The sequence below is a fragment of the Austrofundulus limnaeus genome, unplaced genomic scaffold, assembly GCF_001266775.1.
Source record: "Austrofundulus limnaeus strain Quisiro unplaced genomic scaffold, Austrofundulus_limnaeus-1.0 Scaffold49, whole genome shotgun sequence".
Taxonomy (NCBI): Eukaryota; Metazoa; Chordata; class Actinopteri; order Cyprinodontiformes; family Rivulidae; genus Austrofundulus; species Austrofundulus limnaeus.
Genome location: NW_013952451.1, coordinates 380,788 through 401,263, shown reverse-complemented (window position 1 = coordinate 401,263; position 20,476 = coordinate 380,788). Strand labels below are relative to the sequence as shown.

Genomic DNA, 20,476 nt, shown 5'->3' with positions numbered 1-20,476 from the left:
GAAGAACCCGTCCAGAGGACCTATACAATTTTTTTTTTTCCTTTGATTTTTTACCTGGATTACTGAGATGCATCAGGACAATATTATTTGAACACTGACTCTTCTTCATCTCTCTCTGACAGTGACTCAAAATAATCTCAAGAAACATCAGATTCTTCTCTACAGTCTGGGTTGTTGGCTGTTGTAGCAACGCTCTGTTCACATTCAGACATTCCTCTTTGACATCACTTCCTGTTACTTCACAAGCATATATCTCAATAACTGTTCATCTCAGCGACATGAAATTTCTTTTGCAATATTTTATCAGTGTCATCTTTCTAAAAAATGCATTCATATGATGTCACAGGCACTTTAAGTTGCGTCTTTATGCACTTTTTTACCAACAGTAACACAATTTGGGTCCAAAAATATTACAGCTTGAAAAATAAAATAAAACTGTGGCAACAACAAGGTGATTCGTAAAGAGCTGAACCTGAAGTTGGGGATAAACCAATACCACTTTTTCCATCTTGTTGTCTTTTAAATGTAATTTTAAACAACATTGTAATGGTTATTGAATACAGAAAGATTAATTTATCTGATTAAAATGATGTTGACATGTCATAAAAAACTCACCACATTTTTTAAAACCAAGTACAAACACTTTCCTTTGAGTACTTGTCAATACTGTGCCAGTATTAGTACTAATAAATGTGAAAACACTTCTTAAAATTACTTTAAGGAGGGCGGCTGAGTGGTTTAGGGAGTCGTCCTCCAATGAGAAAGTTGGTGGTTTGATTCCACTGCTATTCAGTCACATGTTGAAGTGCTCTTGGGCAAGACACTGAACCCCCACTGCCTCCGATGTGTGTCCCGTCAGTGTAAATGTGATTTAAACAGTGATTAGTCTCTATAGAGCTGCATAGAGACACAGTAGAGTGCTGTGGGAACGGGTTACTGAGTTCATAGATTGTAGTGTAAAGAGCTTTGAGTATCCTGGTTGGGTAGAAAGGCGCTATATAAGTACAGTCCATTACCATTTACTTTGAAATTGTGTTTGGCCATCAGAGGAGCTTACTGACATTCCTCCTCCTCCTCTACTCACTGACCGCTCAACCAAGAGGTGAACGTCACAGTTACATAAAGTGTTACTGAGTACTGTCCTATCAGAGCGCTTAAATACAAGTACATTGCACATATTATTGAACATTGAGAAAGTATAACTAAACAAAGCATCAACAGATGTAGGCTTTGTGCGCAAAAACTTTGTCGATATTCTGTTAAGGTCGAAAACACAGTTTTGCAATTGCAGTGTTTCCATTAAGTAAGAAATGCTATTAATGTCACGCGTTTGTTCTCGCGATAAGTCATTACAAACATGGTGGCAATGGATGTAAACACATGCATAATTGCTACCATGGCACTAGCGCCTATTATCAGAGGAGACGTCGGCGTCTTATCGAGGCTTTTGAGCGACAAGCCCCTTATACCTAGGCGCGGCTATGTATGCTGTGTTTTTTGGGAAACTGTAGTCGGTGAGTTTACTACATTCTTTTACAACTTCACTGATTTTACTACTACTTCTACTTGGTCTTCTTGGGCGTCGTCTTTTTCTCCAGTAGAAACAGCCGGTTGTTGATCACGTGACTCCCGTGATGCGAAAAAAGTGTTTCAATTGCAGTTTTGCGAAACACACCAATTTAGATACGGCTGAAAAAAAAAACCCTCAACCTAGTGCAAAAAAATTTTGTTGAAAAAATTAAGTTATTTTGAAATTGACGTGTTTCCATTGAGCAAATTTATTTTCGAAATGCTAATTTTCACATTTTCATGGTCACTGAAAATACAGATATTGATATGTTTTGTTTTGCACAAGCTGCAGTGTTTATTATGCAAAAATCTTTATAGCAAGTCAATTTCTGCCCCAAACTTTGCAGGACTAACTTAGTTGATAAATTATTCAACTCCTACCCGATAAATGTGTGACATCTGTTTATGTAAATGTATGTCAGGTTATGACTCTGAGGCTCTCCTGCTCTTATCAGATTCTCTCTGATGTAAGTTAATATTAGCAGCAGGCTCTTGTAATTCCCCTGAGGGGCGTGCATCGCCTGTTCCTTTACCCCACAGATGGCACTTTGCGTCACTGGGTTTGCTTTCCTAAAACCGCAGAGAGCGGCAGCAGCGATACGAGGGGAAACCCTCACTGAGCTGGCATTCCTTTGAGCATGCTTCTCGCACCACATCACATGGACCAGGCCAGAAAAATGTTGACTTTTCACAGCCGCTCTATTCAAGCATGGCCGGCCTTGACCTAATAGGCAGGACCCCTTTTTTTTCTTTCTTTCTTTTTTTTACTTTTATGTAACAGCCCTTTCAGGCGCAGCACTTTAAGGCTGACACACAGAGTCGTTGGTGCTTTTATGTTTAAAAAAAAGATGAATAGGGAGGGTCATTTTTAACAACTGAGTATTTATATTAGAATCAAGCTCAATGCATGAAGTCATCATTCTGTGTGGACGTCCCATAACATCCTCGCTTTTCTTTTTAAAGCTCTTATTATTTGCATAAATTATTATTTTTTTTCTTTGATGCTTATCCAGCAGATTGTAGAAAACATTTTTCCGGTTCTAGTATGCGTATTTAATATTGAGGATGTGGTAAATTGGCATTAAAAATAGTGAAGAGTCAGTATTTAATTATTAGGAATCTTGATCAAAGTAAGAGATACTCAGCTAAATCAATGCCTCTGTCTCAAGAGCAGGAAATCAGCATTGACCTTGTCTCTTCATCTGTTGTCATTTATTGATTAGATTGATTATTTATTTGCTCCTCATTGCAGGGGGTGGGCTTTTGCTTCCTTAGCCTGGCCCTTGCCTTCCTACGCAGCTCCGCTCAATTCTAGTTTCCCTTCACTGCTCCGTCTGGGACTTCTCCCATAGACAAGGATTTCGCTGGCAGATTTTTAGCCGAACCAATCAGAGAACAGAACGTCGATTTTCTGCGCAGTGTCTGCTTGTAGTTTATTTTACCTGAGCTAATCAAAAAACAGAAGGAGGAGTTTTGAACGACGTCGATTTTCTGCACAGTGTCTGCTAGTTAGTTTAGCAATGGCAGTGGAGGAAGTGAATGAAACCAGTCTGTGTTGAAAAGGCTTCCAGATTAAATTAAATTTGTCTGACAAAGCAGCAGCTCTCGTTTACAGTCGTCTCGTTCGGCTCTGTACTTCTCTCGTCTCAGTAGGGTTGTTTAAAGCGCACGCGATTTCCAGTTAGCTTCTTAGCTTAGCCTCCTTCACAGCGACACACACACTTCAGTAGAGGCCACGCCTCTAGCAAGAATCTCTTCTCTATGGCCGTGAGTCCAGACCCTCGTATGAAGCAAAGTGAGGGACAGAGTCTGGTTTTTACCAGGCTATTGCTCCCCCTATAGTTCCCGCTTGTAAAAAATTTTATGGTATTATTTTCAAATCCTCTTACAATTTCAGATCATGAGTTCGTTCTTTAAACTTACAGCAACTTTACTTTCAAATGATTTAGGATTTTAAACCTCTTGTAGTTTGTGTTAGGTATTATTAGACCTCAGGATATGAGTATGTGATCCAAAATATACAGAATTTTCTGCTCCCTATGGCAGGAATGAGACTCAGTATTTGTGTTTAAAAAAAAAAGGCAAGTAATAAAACTGTCAGAAATATTACTGTACAACAGTGTTAGAAATCTCCCTGTTTTCTTCACTTATGAGCCACAGTTTGTTGCTGAGATAGGAAATACCCTCTGCATTAAGACATTTTCTGGGTTTGCACATCAGTTTGGTAAAGCACGCTCTTTCTAAACAAAGCTGTGGTTGTTTACAGTAAAACATCTGCAGGCTGCCCTGAAAGAAATCGGCTGTGTGTTTCGTGTTGTTGACTGTTCTTCGGCTCAGCGCTGAGCGAAACAGTCGGTCTTTCTTCTGAAAGCCTTGACTTCTCCGTCTGAAACCCAGCAGCACCTGAGGCCGTATGCTCGATGACGCGCCGTCATGTGAGGCTTCGGCGCCGCCGCATGTGACATCCAGTCCTCCAGTGGGGAGTCGGCTGCAACAATGGCAGCACAGATAACCAACGATTCCTGCTTTCCTCTTGTTTTATTGGCCTGTTAGCTGTAGGTGGCGAGTCATTGACTCTTTTCATTTTATCAGTATCGTAGTCATAACTGTTGATAAAATGTCAAGCTTTTTTAAGAATCTTTAAATTGATCTTGATATGTTGGCCTGCCTTAAATAACCATCTCCACTGAAGAAAGAGCCAGAAAACGGTGAATAATTCAGAAAGAAAGGTCGAGTTTTGATAATAATTGGCTATACGTAACATATTTGACTCTGTACTATTAAAGGAATTCCTTCTGCGATGTTTGTAGCTGATGACCACAGCTGTGTCAGATTCAATTATTAATGAAGTTGTGGCTTTTTATTCCTCATCTGCCCCTCGTGTCTTCAAACTCTGTGATTCTCACTGAGAATGGGTCACTCTTTTTTGTGTCATTTAGTACCATTAGATGTAACTCTGTCTCAGTTACTGCTCATAAAGGTGAGACTTTTCTTGATTTAGGACAAGTGTTGAGTAATCAGGTGATGCCACAGTGTTTCCCAACTGCAGTGGCTTAAAATAACACCAGTAACGTCATATGCTCATTCTTTTCCTCATTTGTCAGCAGATTAAAGGTAATCCGGATATTTTTATGGAATTGATTCAGACCATGACATTGGATTCAGACTCAGAGGTTTTGTTTTAAATTGCTTTCCATGGGTGGGAGGAATGAAAATTAAAAGCTTGAGTAGTTTAAACAGATTGCTTTAAAGCTTTATTGTGGTGTTTGATTTATTTGAAGGTATGTATTTATAGAGAGATGTAACTCGGAGTCTTGTTCCATGAAGACAGTGAATGGCACAGAACGACGCTTTAGTTAAAAAAGATCCACACAATGACGCAGCACTGTTTCAAATATGCCTTTATTAACCTTGAGGCTTTTTTTTTTTTTTTTTTTTTTTCCTGTCCTGAATGTGTTCTCGGCCTGACGCAGCAGGAGGTGAGACTGTGTTTGCTGAAATCTGATAATCGGTCTGTGGGCCACAGCTGTTGGCCTACCTTCCTCTCACAGCTGCACTGCGTATATCATCAAGGGCTATTAGCTGGCAGCGGATTAGCTGTTGTCCAGACTTTTCTCTGGCATTCTGATCCCCTGTCGTTCCCCCAGAGTTTRTTTTTTTTTTTTAGGCGAGGAAGAGTGGGTCAGTGTTCACATCTGTCTGCAGCTCCTCTTCACACGGATGGATTGCGTTAAAGTAATCTCTCGTGGAGAAAAGCACGGCATGGTTTGAGCTAACTAAACATTTACTGTTTGGGTATGTGCTCTAATTATACTTGAATGCTTTGCTGTTTGTTGGGGGGTTATTTGTCATGAAACAGGTCAGTTCTGTTTTAAAACAGACACTTCCTGGCTTTCTAAAACCTGTACAACTTCAGTTGTCTGTGGCAATTTTTTTTGCCATGATATCATGGTTTATGTAGGTTAACGTCAGTTGGCTGGTTGATCACTTTAAGGGTAAATCCAGTTTTACCTCTGCCTTTAGCCTTTTATTTTTATTAAAGAACTAGGGGTGACCCAGATTTATAGTGTACAGAGCCCGCGAGGGGACATGGGGAGATGTTTTTTCTTTTGCGTTTCCACGCAATAGTATTGCGTTACCTCGCTATACTTTTGTGTTACCTCGCAATGTCTTTGTGTTACCTCGCAATACTTTTGGATTAGCTCGCAAATTTGTTTTGCGTTCCCACACAAAAGATTGTTTTGTATATGAACTGAATTAAATCAGACTTATTTTGAAATATGCAGTTACCAAAACAGGATGTGTCGCCACAAGTTCGTGAAATTGATATTGATGTTGCGTGGCTGCACTATGTTAAAATATCAGCATATGACATACTTCGATGCGTGGTTGTGTGATATATTCATTCTGAAGCTGAATTAAAGTAGTAGGCTAACTCGCTAATGGCAAACATGTGAGTTTGATAATWAACCGGCAGGCACAACAGTGATAAACTACTTTTGTGAGGTAACGCAATACTATTGTGTGAGAACGCAAAAGAAAAAAAATCTCCCATGTCCCCTCGCGGGCTCCGTAGTAGTGTGACATGAAGGTACAGCAATAGTTTTGTTCTCTCTGGACCTATAAACTTGAATTTCAACTAGAGTAACACTTAAATTAAGTTTGTTTGTAATAGAAAAAAACAACAAAAACATTAGAACAGTATCTCGAAAAATCTGATTTGTTACGTTTAGACTGTCATAAAAAAATCTGATATGGTTTCCATTTAAAAATATCAGGTTTGGGTCACTTTTGCCTGCAGTGTGAACATAGCATTGTGTCATAGTTGAACATAATATTATCATTGCTAATGACTGTAGCAAATATTACATGGCATATTGGGATGGTGTGTTTATTTGAAGTCGAAAGAAGGAATTTTTGAATGACAGGTACAAAAAAATAAACGAATAGAAAAACTTTTTAAATTTATACTTCTTCTTGAAAGTGCTAGGTTTTATTACTAGCCTTGTTTATGTTCCTCTCGTCTGTTATATATTCAGATTTTGACAGTATCTTTCAGTTATGATGGTCCATTATTATGTAGTGTCTGGTTTCTTGGGTTTCCTCTTTAGTTTTTTTTTTTTTTGTGCCTGTATTTCTGCTGCAACAAACTACATTTCTGTCGTGCAGAACTGGCTCAAGCAGAGAGTGTTGTCCTGTGATGACTGGCTGTCTTGTTGTGGGTTCAGGCGTAAACACTACGTCTCTGTCTGAGAGCTTTGATGGTGCTTTGGCCCTGCATTGCTTTTGTATAAATCAGTGTGTGCACAAGTAGAACTAAACAATTGATAGGGACTTTCAACGTGGAGTATCTTTCTCAGAGCTGCTAAAGGTCATGCAAACCTTTAAAAAAAAAACATCCACAGTCCTTGAAGAAAAGTTAAACTTTTATCTTTTACTGCTTGTTCGAAGAGTTACATTACTTACCTTCCAGGCCACCAGCTGTCAAAGCTGCAACTTGTGTTGGACGTCACAGGAATGGCATATTTCTGTTCCTAAGTTTGTTCAGTTGCTGAAGCGTCCAAATGGTGTGTGGGAGTAGATACACCTGTGCCTTTTCAAATGGCTTGTGCCTCGTAAAGTGTGAAATTTGAATCTCTTCTGTAGAAAAACTRCAAGGAATGCTGTTAGGCGCTTTGCAGGATCTGTGATTTTTGGCAAAGGATTGGTGTCTGTTTTGTTGTGTAGGAAAGCTGTTTAGAGCCTTGAATAATCTTGCATGCATTAGTGCAGATTGATCAAGGCTGCACATTCTTTGGCTGCGTGCCTCATAGATTTACGAGTTGTGGCTGGACGGTAGGACGAATGGCTGGCAGCCTTATCAGCTGGTCAATAACAAACCAAAGATCAGAAATTAGAGGGTTAGTTTTTGTTTTTAATTGATCCACACTAGTTTGTTTTGACCTTTTCCTTTGCTTCTTCCTATTTTCTTATAACTTCCTTTTAACGTTTCATTAATGTTTCCTTAAAGTGCCTGTGACATCAAATTTTTGTAATAAATTTGAATGCGTTTTTGGAAAGAGAACATTGATAGCATATTGTAAAACAAATTTCACACTGCTGTGATGCGATATAAGCATGTAATGAAAAAGGAAGTGATGTCAAAGGGGAATATCTGCATATAAACAGAATGTTGCTACATTATTAACAYACTATAGAGAAGAATCTGATGTTTCTGTAAATTATTTTGAGTCACCACCAGAGAGATGAAGAAGAGTTTAAATAAGATTGTTTCAATAAACAAGACCAGAGAGTTTCTTTTCTTAAAAAGTTCCCCTTTGATGTCACTTCCTGTTTCACTTTGCTGAGCCAAAGAGAAAATATGCCAGTAGCTGCGTTTCCATTGACCATGAAAATGCGCAAATTAGAATTTCGAAAATAAATTTGCTCAATGGAAACACGTCAATTTCGAAAAAAAAATACGTTTTTCGACAAAATGTTTTCGCGCTAGGATGAGGTGGTTTTTCGGCCATATTGAAATTGGTGTTTTTTGTAAAACTGCAATGGAAACACTTTTTTCGCATCACGGGAGTCATGTGATCAACAACCGGCTGTTTCTACTGGCGAAAAAGATGACGAAGAAGAAAACAGGAAGTAGAGGTAGTAGTAATATCACAGAAGTAGTAAAAGAAAGTAGTAAACTCATCAAAAAACACAGCATACGTAGCRGCTCCCAAGTAGGGACTTGTCGCTGGAAAGCCTCGACAAAAGATGCAGACGTCTCCTCTGATGATGAGCGTTAGTGTCGCGGTAGCAATATGCTATGTGTTTACATCTGTTGCTGCCATGTTTGTAATGACATCGCGAGAACAAACGCATTCACGCGACTTTAATAGCATTTCTTACTTAATGGAAACACAGCAGTTGCGAAACACAGCAGTTTTTCGACATGAACAGAATATCGAGTTTTGTGCACATTTGCAATGGAATCGCAGCTGGTTATGAGACAAAATGGGTAAAATCATGTGTATCATGTTAATTATCTTAAAATTTAAATATGTTGTCTTTGACTTTTTGTATTTGAAGGATAAACCTATCACAGGCCCTTTTAATAAATGAAGGATGCAGTCTTTTTACCCATTTTTTTCAGTTTCAGACCAACTCTAACCCTTAGGTGGTTTATCACCCTTAAAAAAGTTCACGTTTTTCAAATAGTTTCAGTTCACTTTTCTACCAGAGTTTTTTTTTCTGATCAAACAAATCTGTTGAATTAATGTAGTTGGGTGATTGATTTTGCAGCACACAGCTCTACTTGGGGACCTACTTTTCAGCTGCTGTGCTCTTGTAGCCACTTCATAGTTAATTATGGCTCTACAGATTTATGCTACAGTCTTAACACTCAGTTACTGGTGAGTGATTTCCTGTTCACAAGTCAACAGTGCGTCGTATCATTTGGTCAGCTCAAAATGCTGAATGCCACCATGAAGTTCAGCCTAAACAAGTAGAGGAGACTTAAGAAGAAGAGGAGGAGATAATGGTGTACTTGGCTTTTTAAAGCTTCTTCAGTGGTCACAGCCCTCAACCTCATGAATGATAATACTCACCAGAGCTGATGTCACCACACCTGGTGTGCTGCAGAGAGCAGCAATGAAGAGTTTGATTCAGAAAATCTGATTTTTCCAGTTGCGTTTATACAACTTAACAAAACCCAAGAATGTATAGTTATTGCAAATTTTACTAAAAGAAAACACAAAATAAACGTTATATTTCCTGTAAGTCGGTGTACATCATTTCATTCAAGACTCAATTTTCCTAAGAGTTCAAAAACAAAAAACTTTTTGAAGACGTTTTGATTCGCATCAGAGGAGCTTTTTTAAATCCAACTGTAGTCCTGAGCTCTAAGTTTTAAAATTGCAGAAAGTTGTTTTGTTTTTGTTTGAACTCTCCCACCACTCATGCCTGAAGGTCATCAGGGTCTTTGCTTGGTCCATGAGATATTTTGGACAAATATTTGAAGATTTGAAGCTGACGGGATTAAATTCCTCCTCGTTAGACAAAGATACTGTCATTTACTTCACTCTTCTCTCACACCATCTTATGTCTTCTGTCCAAAATATGCACTTATGTCCTCAGAAGGGTGCCTCTTGTCTTTTAAGATGGGGGTGGACAGCTGWGTTTTGGCCTGAAGAACTGGCTCTTCAAAACAAACTTAACTCTTATTTCTTGTATGACTTCTTTTACTGTCCTTTGTGTTGTAACAAGGTGTAATTTTCTCAGTAGGGACACCTACTGTTGAGGAAACTGCAGCAGTCTTAGAGATAAAAAAAAATGGAAACTTTACTAAGATTAAAACAGAATATACTTGGGCCTTGACCTCCTYGTTGGCTATAATCTGTACCTAATTATGTGCGGGATGATTGACAGCACATTTGTCAGAATTTAGGAGTTCAAACATCACAAACAGAAAGAGTCACCATTCAAGAGCAGGATTTGTACGTGTGCTGGACATGACTAAAAAAGTTTGAGATTTATGTTTTCAAAGTTAAAAAGATTTTTAGATTTCAAATAGTTTTGAATATCAGTCTTTTGACACTGTATTTACCTTTCCTTCTTGATTATTTGTTTTAATATTTTGCTCTTTAAATATAGAAAAATAGATTTTTTTCATATAATTAAAGACTGCTTATTAGGAATTACCAATTGAATCTGTCATGTTGGMGTTGGGATTTTATATGTTATAAAACACTTAAGAACCTTCAAAACTAATTCTCTTTTCATTTATTTGTAATAAAAGATTAACCAAGCAAAATTTTAGTTATCTGTCTGAAAATGCTTCATATTAAACAGTTTATTTAGGCAGKAAATTGTTCTTTAAAGTGCCTGTGACATCAGTTTTAAAAAAATAAATATTCATTTTTGGAAAGGTAACACTGAAAACTTATCATAAAAGAAAAAATAATTCACACTGTTGAGATGAACAGTTGTTGCAGTATTCATATGCAGGAACAGGAAGTGATGACAAAGAGGATTGTCTGCGTTGCAATGATGACTAACGACGCTAAAGCAAAAAATTGTGATATTTCCTAAGAATATTTTGAGTCACTGTCAGAGAGAGATAAAGAGTCAGACTTAAAATTGTTTCCATAAACAAAGACCAGGTAGGTTTTGTTTCTAAAGAGTTCCCCTTTGACGTCACTTCCTGTTTCACTTTGGATGAGCCAAGTTCCAAAGAAAATGTGCCAGTTAACTGACAAAATAAGTAAAATTAAGTGTGTTATGCCAAGTTTCTTACAAATAAAGATGCTCTTTTTGACTTTGTATTTGAGGGACATGCATGTCAGAGGCACTTAAAGTTAAGCAACAAACTTTTTAACTTTTWTGCTGTTTGTCTTTTATTTCTCAACTTTCAACTAATGTTAATCAAAATTATTATTATTAAGGTTCTTAATTGTTAAAGAAAATGTTGGAAGAGGTTTGTTAAGTATAGATAAAAACCACGTTTTTAATTTTACTGTGTAAAATGTTAGAAAAGCTTGAAAACTGATTTCTTGTTTTAAATTTTTTAACCAAAATTTAACCTTTAGTTATTTTCTGTCACATTAAAAAAACATCTTTAAATCCCTTATTGGTGTACCTCAGCTAGACATCTTTTTAAAAGGTCTGTCAAACACTCGAGTAAGAACAAATCTGGAGTTAAAGTGAAGAAAAGTTGAGTTTTATTTTGTGCAGAGGGCCCTTGATTTGCAGGGAGTTGCTGTTGTTGTTTTCTTATGTCAAAACCTGCAGGAGGAGGGTGTTATTTTACACTTTCTCCTCTCCTCTGTGTGTAGACAGCTGTTAATACAGTTGAATAATACAACTTTATGTTCAGCAATAACTTTTTAATTGGTTAGTACAGTGGAGATAGTGGCGTACTGCCTACTTGATGCTCTGTGAGTATAATTCAGCGGCGTGTGTGGGAGGAAAAATGTGCACATCAYTTGGCCCGAGCGTGCGCATCAGAAGGAAGCTGCCAAACCGTATGTGAARTGAACGCTGCTGCACGCACAGCTCCACTTTCCATCAGCCGACTGACCCGACAAACACGCATACGTGGAGATGTGCAGCATCTTCGCAGCTCAGAATGTTACCCGCTGTGTAGAAAAAAGGCAATAAAACTCAGAGCTGCACAGCTGGATTTGCTGAACGTAGAGCAGGATCGATGGCAGAAGACGTACATTAGAAGAATTTATGGATTGGTGCCTTTTTGAGGCATTTGCAAGTCGCTTTTGATAAAAGGAAAAACTTATTTTGAAGTTATTTGATAATAAAAAGGATTTTAAGTATTCCTTGCATGTTGAAAGCCATAAATAACCAACAGTTGTTCCATACCACTTATATTCAAAGCTTAGATTTGTCATATTTTTTTCCATTTGGAGACACAGGGAAGCTTTCGTCAATGCTATGATTGATCGGCGGAGCGGCTGAGATCAGGGGCTTGAGAACTGACTTTGCGGTTTGGGTTTTGTTGTGGGACTTTTAAGTGCCTGTGTGAGGTTGTCACAAATGGGAATTGAGATTTGGCCGCAGAAAGGCGACGCATCAATAAGCCTTTTTTTTCCCTGTGGAAAATTTCTAACTGAAAAAAAATCTGAGTGTTCAGAGCAAAATATTTTATTGTGAGGTTTTTACTCCTCAAAGGGAAATCAATTGTATGACTTTACACAAGTAATATAATTTGATTCATTTATTTCTGAAATGATTTTTGGGGAAAGATTAGCTACAGAGCATTCACAATAATATTGACTGTGAAGGATCTGTGGAGACTTGTACTTTCTGGAAAATCAAACTTTATCTTCTGATCTTGTCAGATGCAGACTTGCGGTCTTAGTGATGCACCTCGTAACCAAAACGTAAACCGCTGGCAGAGGATCCCTCAGTTTCTGTCTGTGTGAGAGACATGTACCGTCTGATCTCAGCTGCTATTTGTACCGTTACTTTCCCTCATTTGTCCCCTCTCCCTCGTTCTACTTCAGGAGCTGAAGTCTTGTCCCGCTGCACAGAAAAGGGATGTGCATTTGTTTCCTGCCAATGAAAACGGCTCCCCACCCTTCCTGCTTTGAGTCATGCCACATAGACTCAATCGAGAGGCAGACAGAATGACTCGACAAACAAACAAACTGATTCGTCCCTCTTTTTTTTTAGGCTCCCATCTTTCACACAGAGGATAGATTTACTGCTCGGAGTATTATGTACACACACTTTGTGTTTTATCCCATATAAAATGCTAAATTATATAGGGAAAAAATGTAATTCAGCACAAAAAGTGTCCCTGAATTATAGGGAAGTGCTTTGATGATCGTGCCCTTTCCTGTTTTTTTCTTCTAGGAYATGATTCAGTGAAGTTTTGTGTCTGCTCTGCGGATTCAAAGGATGAGATCTGCCACAGTGGCACATCTGAGCTGCTGACCTGCTGCTGGTCAGTCCCTAAAGGGAATAATGTTGAACTGACACGTGAAGTGGTCAGATCACATCTCCCTGGTAACCTTGGCCACAAAAGTGATGACGAATGTTGCAGAGGAGAGTGAATCAAGAAAATCCCTTCCTGAAGAGCCAGAAAGCTTTTTTTTCTCTCTCTCTCCTTGAGCTGTCAGCGGAATGCAGTTGGTGTCATGAAACGGAGCTGTGCTGACCCGGGACGGGACAGTGACGAGCTTGGACGCTTCCTGCTTCCTGTCAAAGAAACGGCTGCAGGGGAAGCAGCAGGTCTGCTGAGGGAGGATAAGGGATACGGCAGGAAGCGTGGAGCTCAGACGGCCCCCCGATCGGTCGTGCCCAGTCAACTTCAGCAACCAGTTTCCTCTGAAGCTTTGACCTCCCGGGTATGACAGTGGTGTGTTTGTGTGGCGTTCAGGAACCAGGAAGTTGGATCTTTCCCTCTTGTTGGTCAGTTTGGTCATGCTCTGGGTGTTGGCCATATTTGTGGGRTATTTTTTCTTTACCCTAAACAACAATATTTGGAGGAATGCAAATGTCACGGTTTTCTTACCAGAGTTTTAAATTAAAATGATCTTGTGMTGAGAAATCACAAATTTATCATCAATGCACGAGATTTGTGCTCTGCATTTGACTCGTCACACATGAGGAACACCCAAGTGGAGTGGCGGGCAGCTGTTGAGGCGCCTTGGGAGCAGGTGGGGGTTGGGTGTCTTGCTCAAGGACACCACAAAATGTGGGCATGACGGGGAGTCAAACCAGTGACTTTCTGGTCCCAAGTTGGCTGCCCTACCACTGCACCACAGCCACCCCAGACTTCTTTGGTTTACCCTTGTAGATAATTGCATGGAAATGTAAGGAGCAGAAGTAAAATGTCCGCTGAAAAATAATTAAGTATAGATGACAACAATTTCTACTTAAATACAGTAATGAAGTATTTWTATTATTTTTATTTTACAACTTTACTTTCGTGCTTCAGGTCACTTGGTTTTAGTGGCAATTTTGAATTATGGTGGCTCCAAAGGTTAATTAGTTGTAGCAGTTTGATTAAAATTTGTTGTTTTTCTTGGCATTTTGCTAACATACAGGCAGATGAACACATTCCCATACACTGACAAAAACAACATCACGTCCTTTTGTTTTTCAGCAGCAGACATAATAATTAAAAGCAGTACAATATTTATTAGTTTAGTTTACTTCTTTGGTCTTTATCTTTTACCACATTTATGAAATAATATACTAAACTGGAAGTGTTGTATGTTTGTCATTCCTTGTATGCATACAATTTTTTAAAATTTTTTTAGACTGGGAGTAGGACCACTGTCAAGCAAATATTTGTCAGGAAGTAACATATTTTCACACTAAACACACAMTTGGTATATTCATTACTTGCAGCGTGTTGGAAAGACAAGCAGCCACAGATGTTTTGGCATCACAGTTCCTGGTAATTCCCCTGATCAGCGTTGGAGCTCTCTATTGGCTGCTGGGTGATTAAAAACAATCTTTAGACTGTATTCAGTATTAGGCGGCTCTTTGGAGAGCAGAGTTTGAATGCATTCCTGCCTGTTGCTGAGCGTTTGTGTGCCAAGAAAGCACTTTTCATTGCCCCCCCCCCTTTTATTTAATGAAAAAAGCAGAGCAAAACAGCTTTAACAAACCATCCATGCACATAATATTAGTTACAAAGTGCTTGAATTCCTGGAATATTTTATGTTTTCAAATAAATGTGATCCCGTGTTCCCTGAACTTATCAGTGTGTAAGTAACTTAATAAAGGAGGGTAGAAAAGCTGCTGAAACCCTACAAAACTATTACAATTTGAGCACAAAAAGGGTGAATATTTAAATCACAGAACAAATAAGGTGGATTATCAACAGACAGTAATGCTCACTGTGAATCTGCCTGCACAGCTTTTATTTTGGACTTTTCATCCTAATCAGCACCACTGAAAAGAATCACAGAACTTCTTGCTGAAATTCTGCACCAAGTGTGGTATTTGACACGCTGAAAAGAGAGGAAGCACGGTTTGTTAGTGGAACTGTCATCTGGTATAGGGATCTCATTTTTGCTGTAGAATATTAGTGACAAAAATGTTTAAGTATGAAGCGCTGTGGCAAAGATACTGCATCAGAGGTAGACTGATTGAATTGTCAGCCAATTAATTAACAGGGTTGGGCACAATCATATCGTGTGCGATTAATCATCAGAAAAACGTTAATCGATTATTTTTTGGCACTTGACGATTAATACGATTAATGCCACCGGGATTTCTCCGGTCAGTGTGCCTGGTGCTCCTCTCTGCTTCAAATATGACAAAAAAAAAGTTGTCGCACTGCTTACGTCGTGGCCAGTCATTAGCGACTGGGTAAATCAGATCCAATCATTTTAAACTTCAACAGAGTCCACACCTCCAGCAAGCAATAGCTTCTCAATAGCAGAGTCCAGACCCTTGCACGWAGCAAAGCAAAGACAAGAGGCTGGTTTTAACCAGGCTAGATAAATACTGGACCTGTTCATAATTCATGCATTAATCCTGAAGGTGTCTTTGTAGGTGTTCTCATATTGAGAGATCTAGATTTCTTTGGAAAATTGAGTCTAGAGATATTTTATTTTACAGAATATTGTTTTCCCCCAACATTTTGTATTTTGTTATTCTAGTGGAGTACTTGTAGAACTCAAAGGTCCCCCTAAAGCCTGATGTTGATCGTCTTAGCTGCCGTCGTCCTGATATTAACATTTATGAGTTTCTGCAGGACCCCTCCACAAAGTTGGGTGGATATAAACGTCATTTGCYCATGCTCTGTGTTTTTAAAGTTCATACTCAGATGGAAGATGATGAGATGTCCACACCAGACAGATTTAGGCGATGCTCACAGGCAGAGGCTTCTGGAAAGGCAGCCAGTCAGATAAAAGTGGGCTAAATTAACTTGTTCAAGCTAAGAGGCTGCAGGAAGGGCCTGAATGAGAAAAAATTAGAATCCGAGTGTGACTCACCCAGGCCACACYCAACACAGACACACACACAGTGAGAGAGATTAAAATGAGCATTATGCATCCACTTTATGCTAAATAGATGCATCTTTGTTTCCAGTATCTTTGCTCAGCTGAGAGGCCGGTCCTCCAGCTGGAAACGGAAATTTACCACACACTCATGAATTGGTTTAAATGAGGAATCAGCTTCATTGAAAGTAAACAAAAAATAGAAGCAAATCAAATGGCTTTTCTTTTGAACTTGTCAAACCAACAATGAGCATACATAATTGTTACATTCACATAAAAAGTATAAACTAAGTATTTCAAACCAGTCTAAGTTACCATACTTTCATGATAAAAGCTCTGATGGATTCTATTAAACAACAGGAAATTAGACAATGGGCCTCATGCAAGAACCGTTCATACGAACAGATTTGTTCTTAAGTTGTGCGTACGAGTGATTTAGGAGAATTTGTGGCATTCACCAATTTTCTCGTATTGTAAGATTTTTTTCAGATATGAACAAAATTCAAGTGTGGTCCAGACCTGTCGTATATTTTACGAGCAGTCAGTCTGCTGTTATCCAGATGGATTTTTCTCATTAACAACTTTATATTTCATTAGTTTGAAGATATTTTGAGTTGAAAATAAATCACATGCCGTAATTATGTTGACAATAGGCTATTCTGTTTGAACTGGAATTAGATTTTAAATGTAACTAACAACATAAAGTGATTAAATTAAATTAAATTGGCTTTTAATGTTGTTGTATAGCATTACAATATTAATATGAAGATCTAAAACTAAAAACCAACTTAAATTATGCATTAATTGAAGTTTGTAGACAGTTTAAAATGTTTTTTTTCAGAACCGCATCTGACACTTGCGACGGTCGGAAAGGGGGGGGGGGTAGCGGTGTACGACTGTTCTTCTTCTGAATAAATGAAAACTATGTAAAACAGTTATTTACACTTAAATTAAAAAAGAAAAACCAGAGCAGGACTAGAYACAGATGAATATGATTTAGATTTTTATTTCTGACTGTATACGACCCACAGGAGACATTAAAAGCAGTCATTTCATTCTTCGGCTTTAGCCGCTCCTTTAATTCCACACCTGACGCTGCTAAAAATTACATTTTTTTTCTGGATCTCTGAGAGCAGGACTTCAGTCTCCGAACTCGTAAAGTTCTTCTTTTTTACTTTGTGATGTCATTTATGAATGGACACTTCCTGGTATGTGGGGCAGGAAACGTAGCCTTATATGGTGTTTTTGAGGTGGTAATTATGCTAATCTCCTCTCCTCGTGCACGAGCACCTGATACACATTCATCAGTTTACACAGCTCATTTACACACTTTTCCTGAAGATAGAAGAGTTTGTTGAATCTGACGTGACATGTTTGTACGAACCCTTCATACGAACATGATACTAAGTAAGAGAAATTTAGGATAAGAATACGAACATGTTCTTGAATGAGGCCCATTGTTTGATCCTTTCATCGTTTTGATTTTTTTAGTGTTCATGTTGTTTGAACGCTCCTATTAGTCATTTTCAGGATGTTAACATGGCTGGAGATAATATTCTCATGTTGCATGCTTTCTTTAGTGTTTTCTTCGACAGACCTGTAAGTGGGTTTAAGTAACGAAGCGATCTGAGGAGGCATGTGGCACCAAACTCTGTTTCCATCAGCAGGTGGCTCAAAGGCCTTGCCCCTGACAGAAAGAGCCCTGCAGTGCTGAACTGCTGCTGCCATCGTTGAGGGATTGCCATATAAAAAATGTTCAAGGAAGGCCAAGGATGGTTTAATTATGTTGTGATATTTAATTAGGTCACAGTTGTGTGTGTGTGTGTGCGCACCCCTGTTTAGGCGACCTTGATGTAACACTGTTTTTAATGTGTTATCGTCCAATGTGTTTATCGTCCAATGTGTGCAAACGATTTCTATGTTTCATTTCCTGTGGTTGGAATGAGCGGGGATTCGCACCGACAAAATAAATGATCCTGAAAACTATCAACACAGACTTGCGTTTGAATGATTTAGCAGAAACTGGTAATGCAGACATTTGTTGCTTGTTCATAATGAGCTTRCCAATTATTTTGAGCTTTTCCTGCAGGTAATGAAGCGCTAAACAGATGCCTTGCAGAAGTATGGCATTAAATCTAAAAGCATTTTCAGGCAATTGCTTTTCAGGCTGTTGAGCTCGGTCCAGAGTTAAATGGCCGACCACAGCATTGTTGTCAGTGTTTAGTCATTTAAACTCCCCCATCAAACAAACATCTTTACAAATCAGCTGGGGTTTATCATGGGGTGACCCAGAGAGACCTTTGGCTAGAATAAACACATACACTGGATTCATAGACCTTATTCTTTACTGAAACAAGTGCTATTATATATTACAAAACTTTGAAATTGATCTTCCATCTTACACAGAAATYCAGATATTTTAAATTGTCACTTGCAAAATAAACTGTTAAATTGTTAACCACAGGTAGCATGACTTTCTCCTTGAAAAGATGCAACTATAGTTGGAAGAAAACAACTTCTAGAGYTTTATTTTAATCATCTTCATTACTGACCAACAGTTCTGTGGAGTTCCATWTATATCTTTTACTGACGGACAGAGAAAAGTTGACTCTGAATAAATGCTCTAAATGTAAACAATCCATCAAAATATGTCGTCATAAGTGGATAAAAACAGTTATAAAATGGTTGACGAGGCTCTTTGTTAAATAGCTTATTTGTAATGTTTGCATCCTTAAACCAGCAGTACTCAGGTCACAAGAGACTGCAAGTTTTTTGTGGGTCATAAGCTGAAAAGTTTATGAGCCGCTGAAGGCTATCGTATGGTTTAAGATGCATTTTACCAAAAACAAGACAAAGTTATTGATCGTTACAACTGTTTATTTACCGTAAAWAAAACATTGGTATGTTTTATAACATGAATGCAGTTTTACTGATCAGGACTGATGCTGTGGCTTATAATAATTAAAATATGCATTTAGATTTTTGTCTTTCTGTGATGATGAATTTTACCACCATGAAAGTWCTGTGTAATTCTGTGTCCTGGTAGGTGTGCATGTTTATCTCTACACTGCATAAAAACATGAATATCCTAGAAGAAAATTGATGCTTTCGCTGCAGGAATTAAAAACGTATGATCACTGTCACAAAGCTCTGATCTGATGTGTGTGTAGGCCTGTCTGCTTACAGAACAGCACTGATTACAGACTGTACCAGGAGTTCAGGCCCTGAAACACTTTCTGCAGTCATTTCTCATTATTGCCCCATCTTCAGGATTAGACTCAGCAAACTAAAACAAAAGTCTCAGGCCTTTTTTTTACTTGTCCCTTCTATAAATAAATTTTCAGTAAGTGAACTGTATGGTTACAGTAAAACCATTCAGTCATCGTAGGCGTGGAGTTCCGATGTTATCAATATATGGATCAGTCCTTATGCCTCTACCTGAAAGTTGAATGCAGTGTGACTTGACCATTCAGAGTGCGATTGCTTCAAAAACATTGAATGTGCATCCAATTTAGAATCACAAATCAAAAAGACCTGGGTTGGATTTGAACAAACAGAAAACCTGATTTCTCACATTTAGACTGTCATTAAAACATCTGATATGGTCACTTTTGCCTGAAGTGTGAACAAAGCCTAAGAAGAGGCCTTGGATCGTTTTTAGAGCAACGTTATAACTACTGATGGAAAATTATTCTCTGGTATTATGTCTMTGTTATAGTAGAGACGCTTATATGCTGAGAGAACTGTATATAATTGCAAATTTAAATATTAAAGGGGCAATATCATGTAAAATCAACTTTTTTGAGTTTTACAAAGCCTTGCTTTGACTCATTCATGCATGTTTGAGAAATCCTGCAGTGTTTTTAGGAAGCCATGCTGAGGAGCAAAACAACAGGTGGGGACCACAAACACCTTTGGGGGCCAGAAACACCTCTGGGACGTGTCTTTAAGCCGAACTTCCTCATGGCAGAGCACCACACACCCACCCCGCCCATGACTGCTGCAGGCTGTCGCGTGAAACTGGAAGTGAAACTGAAACTGTCTGCTGAGCTCCTAACACTACCTCTCACTCAGTGAAGCTCTTTTCAGATTCAAAATACCTTTGAGGAATGTTTTCAGATGCCAAACTACATCATAGCGCACCCCCCACCCCCCACGTGCAAACCCCCCGCGCTGAAATGGGCGGGACAGAAGCGGAAGGTGATTCTTAAAGAGACAGAGGCCAATTTCAAGGTGTTTAGAAGAGGAAGTGATGAGAAGATAAGTTTATTTTCTATTTAAACATAAAACAGCATTTTAATAACAACTAAATGTGACATAGATACTTTATTATGGTATAATATTTAAATGTATGCCTCAGAAACACATAATATTGCCCCTTCAAAGGTGACATTCCCAGTTGTTGTTGCTACTTTCTGTGTTGATAACTTTTGAACCAAGAGATATTGCACATC

The 20,476-nt window shown here is 38.5% G+C and overlaps 1 protein-coding gene across 2 annotated transcripts in view; it reads left to right on the top strand.

The window, feature by feature from the left end:
- LOC106517470 (arf-GAP with SH3 domain, ANK repeat and PH domain-containing protein 1) overlaps positions 1-20,476 on the top strand; it is a gene marked incomplete at its 3' end in the record, with an annotated part of 60,024 nt that overhangs the window by 9,201 nt on the left and 30,347 nt on the right.